At 37.9% G+C, this 4,804-nt stretch overlaps 1 protein-coding gene across 3 annotated transcripts in view; it reads left to right on the top strand.

Moving 5' to 3' along the window:
* The window catches only part of LOC109959237 (cell adhesion molecule 2-like), a 210,468-nt gene that overhangs the window by 173,098 nt on the left and 32,566 nt on the right, over nt 1–4,804 (top strand). The window lies entirely within an intron of this gene.

The raw sequence follows: 4,804 nt of genomic DNA, 5'->3' as shown, positions 1-4,804 counted from the left end.
GACGTCTCTGTTGCCAGCTTTGCAGCTGGTCATAGCAGTAGTCAAAACATGAAGCAAATCAATGTGCATGTGTGTGTGTCTGCTGATTAAGTGGTGTGTAGCTAAAACATTCTCACAGACCTCTAGTAACATGTCGTGACTTAAACATAAGAACATATTATGACTAAGGCTACAGTTATACACGTCATAATAATAATATTAAACACCCTGTCTGCTGACAGTCATCAACTTTTCTCTCTGGTATCCTTGACCAGATGTACCCTGTAGAAACTCATAAGCATGACTAAGCATTTAACAGTCTAACTAGACATCCTATCTCCACTAAACATTTCTAATACATAAAGTATCTATCCAATATCTGTCTGACTAAAAATACCTAACAATATTAAAAAAACATTTAATTTCTGCTTAAACAAAATGCTCATTTGTGGATTCACAGCCACATAACCATCAGTCTGTAGTAAGATTCTAACGTTTCTTGGTTTCCATGCCTTTCCTCAGTCTGTCTGATTTACCACAATTTGAAAAATCCTGCATTTTTGCAGTTTTGTTGCATTTTTCTTCTATGTCCAACATACAGTATTTACTATAGCTAAAAGTGCCCTGTTGTTTATGCCTGCATCTACACAGCACAGACAAATAAAAACAAGTGTTAGGCCTTCTCTCCCTTTAGTAATGTTTGTGTTATGATCATCTTCCCACACAAACATTGTCTCAGTTTCTGCCAGTGGGCTTATTATCTTGCCAATTAGTTTTAGCTAATGTTAATAGATATGCTAGTGCACTCCAGGACCATTAGCTAGCTCTCTGTGTTAACAAGCATTCTGAGAATTAGAGACTTTAAAGGCTATTGCTCAGTAAGGATATGGAGAAAATTATGTTGCAATACTGAACAATACTTAATGGTGCAGGCCTGGAAAAAAAGGGAAGATTAATAATCATACAAATGGTCTGGCAATGGCCTGGTTTCTCCGCCGCCGACAACTGTGAGTGCTGGGAATAAACACAAGAAAATATTGAAAATCATTTGGATAAAATACCATACACTTAAATAATTGTATGCCAATAGTTATAGTATATGCGGCTAAATTTGCTTCACATTTAAATCTATTACAATAAATAAAAAGGCATTATAAATATAGTTATAAATAATAGCATGTTTTTAGTATTATTTGCAGGGTGTAAAAATATTAGTAGTACAACATCCACAAGACTAAGAGTGTGCACCAAACACAATACAGTGTCATTAGTTTAGTATTTGTAAAATAAAAATATTGACCACAGAATTTCGTGGCAATCCATCCTATAGATATTTCAGTGTGCACCAAAGTGTTGGATCAGCTGACAGACTGACAACTCCATCCCTAGGGTAATGTGGTTCGCTTGACTAAAAATGGACAACCAGACAGGCTAAATATCCAATCCAGACATACTGTATCACAGCACAAAAGTTCAGTTATTAATAACCAACTGATTTTAGTTCCAAATTACTTCTCTCAGTGACCAAGAGATCTGCCAGTGGAATCTTTTTTTTCACCACCAATGTGAAACCAAGCTCTCATTTCTTTTTCATGTCTTGAAAACGCTGTTGCTCATGCTTTAACACTCGTGCATACACGAATACACCACTGCACAGACAAATCCGCAATGCACAAATGAGCAGAGAAACACAGTACTCGCCACACACATGCTGTGTTTTCATTCCTTGTGGGGACTTTACATTGATTTACATTCATTTCCTGTAGACTCATCCTAACCTAAACCATAACCACTACTTGCCTACCTCTAGCCCTGACCCTAACACTTAACCTCACCCTAACCTTAAGCCATGTTGCCACCCTAAAATTCAGTGATGGCCGAATCCCTACAACGTGAGTGTGTTAACAGGTTTTGGCCCCCATAATGTAAGTAATACAAAGGCGCACACACAGAGAAGGATTAAAGCTTTGCAGCCTCTGGCCACCCAAGGGGAACATGTCTGTAAGACGAACATTGTGTTTTATCTGCTCTTATTTCATCTGGGAGAAAAACCATCATATACTTTCCTTTATACTTTTCATATACTCAAGTTACACTTACTCATTCACATACATATGCATCACAATGCTTAGTAAGTTTACTTTACACACTTTGAACAATTTACATAGAAAAACATACACACTGAAAATGACATGTATAGCATTTACGTAGATGAGGAGGGATAGATCTCACTGCATAATGTATCTAGCAAGCAGCAGCTGTTGTTAGGATGGTGCAAGCCAGTTCATTCAAAAGGACAGCAAGCGCTTCCCCTGTATGAAATTTCACGTGGCTCAGACACTAACAGTGTTGTGCAGCCTGCTATGTACGCTACAGCATAATTTATAATGTCTTGTGCACACAAGATAAAAACTAGCACTTTAAAATTTTAAATATAGGCCCTTTATGTAAGCACCCCATTAATGCCCAGATTACTCCAAAGTATTTTCATTTGTTTGTATATCATTTGTGCGCATTTGTGTGAGCAAAACAAACATCTGTGCTTTATTATTTCTCAAGTTATTGTAGTATATTTATCTAATTCTATATGTGTGTTCATAACTGGAAAATTAATGAGGTGTAGAGGATTTGTACTACAGTTTATGAATTTTTAATTTTAATACCTCATGATAAGGGCACCAGATGATTATAGTGAATCACACTCTATCAATGAATTTGTTAATCTCAATTATTATTATTTATTAATATGAATTATTAATCCAGTCTCGATCTGAAAGCAGTGAATCCTCAGTTCAGTGACTTATTTACTGAGAATAAAAGAGACAAAAAGATGACATAAGAAAGCCAGTTCTAATCTAAAAGAATTTATTTATATATGTACAAAGGAGGAAAAGGGAATCGGGATTGTTAAAGCAGATGGTACATGTGAACAAAAAAGGTGGCTAATGGACCAGTGAATGAATGACAGAGTAAGCTGTTGGTGAGCAATGGTGGAAAATGAGCTAAAATTATGCTTAAGTCACATTAGATGCTGGATCTAAATTCTAGGAATCGTGTTTCCGGAGGTTATGGCTTTTGTAGGAGCAACTACAGTTTTATAAATCACATTATGTATATTTTCAAGTCCAATATAACATTTTCACTGTTAGAAAAGAAAGAAGATTAGAGAAGGAGTTTTTTCTGCAGTGACTAGTTAAATCTGTATAAGTCAGATTTATCTCCGCTGTTACCAAACATTTCTAACTTTCTTTTACATATTTCACACAACATTCAATTATTGATTCTACATTCTTCAATTCTAAAATGTATTTTCAGTGTTATAAAGGTAGAAAGAAGTAAATACTAGCAAGTTTCTATTGTTGTGCTGTAAAGTAAGAGGAGTGCCTGTCTGCATTCCAGTGTGTCCTGTTCTCTTGGGAAAGAATCAGATAAGGGATGAGATGCCCTGTGTTGTTCGAGTTATCTCAGACTTATTGTCTGAGGCAGAGGCACAAAGTCAAAGAATGTGTATTTCACCATTCAAATTGAAAGGGAGTTGGGGTCCTGGAGTCAGGATGTCTGGTTAGAATAGGCCTCTGGTGTCCCCATCTGGTGTTAAGAGGATGGGGGAGAGAAAGCTATGAGAGGGCATTACACAGAAAACTGTCTTTGAGACACAAACCAGGGCCTGGTCCTGTATAAAGGTGAGAAGGGTGTAGTGAGGCACAGTTCCTAGCTGAGAGCTGTTTTCTCCTCACTGCTTGTGAAATCAAAGTTAGTTTATCAGTTATTCTTCTTGGTTCATCAAAATAAAATGAATCTTTTCCACATGGTTTCCTGGCCTGATGGACACTACAGAGGCAAAAGCGTTTGTTTTCCTTGCACAAACGAACGATGTGCAAACAAATGAGTCACCATCACGAAGCCATTTGGGCATTATGTTTAATTTCTCAAAAAAAAAAAAGCACAAGCACAAATTTAGAAGCAAAAAATGTTTGTATCCCCTGCAAAAATATGCACAAACAAATCAAAATAGTTTTATTAATAACCTGATCATATGGGGTGCCAACTTATAAACTTAGGCTCTCATTTACTGTATCTGTGTACTTACCTGGGTTGGTCAAATTAGATTTTCAGATGAGTGTGAAGACTGGGTCATGATCAGAATCAGAATCAGAATCAGAATCTCCTTTATTGGCCAGGTATGTTGGACACACGAGGAATTTGACTCTGGTACATCGGCTCTCAATGTGCAAACAGTAAACCAGCATAAGGCTGTGTAATATAACAAAATAAGCAGTATTTACAAGCAACAGAAAGTGCAAACTATCAGAATAAGCAGTATGAACAGACAGTAACAATGCAGACAACAAAGGAATGTTCTTTGAAATGACGGAGTACTAGAGACCTGTACAAGTCTGTATAATCTGTACAATGTATATATATACAGGTATTGCACTGAGGGTTATTGTCCAGTCATACTGTCTTTGCTTAAGTGTTCATCAGAGTGACGGCTCTGGGGAAGGAACTGTCCTTGTACCTGGTTGTTACAGTGACCTGTAACGCTGTCCAGAGGGGAGGAGTTCGAACAGATCGTGTCCAGGGTGTGAGGGGTCTGCAGTGATCCTCTCCGCCCTCCTTTTGACCCGTGAGGTGTACAGGTCCTCCATGGAAGGCAGGGTCACACCAATGACCTTTTCTGCAGTCCTGACTGTCTGCTGAAGTCTGTACTTGTCCTGTTTGGTTGCTGAGCCAAAGCAGACAGTGATGGCGGTGCAGAGAACAGACTCGATGATTCCTCTGTAGAACTGTATCAGCAGCTCCTGGGGCAGGTTGAACTTCCTGA

The sequence above is a fragment of the Monopterus albus genome, unplaced genomic scaffold (assembly GCF_001952655.1).
Source record: "Monopterus albus unplaced genomic scaffold, M_albus_1.0 scaffold38.1, whole genome shotgun sequence".
In the NCBI taxonomy this organism is placed as follows: Eukaryota; Metazoa; Chordata; class Actinopteri; order Synbranchiformes; family Synbranchidae; genus Monopterus; species Monopterus albus.
The sequence above is the reverse complement of the archived record's forward strand: the minus strand, read 5'-3'. Positions and strand labels throughout refer to the sequence as shown.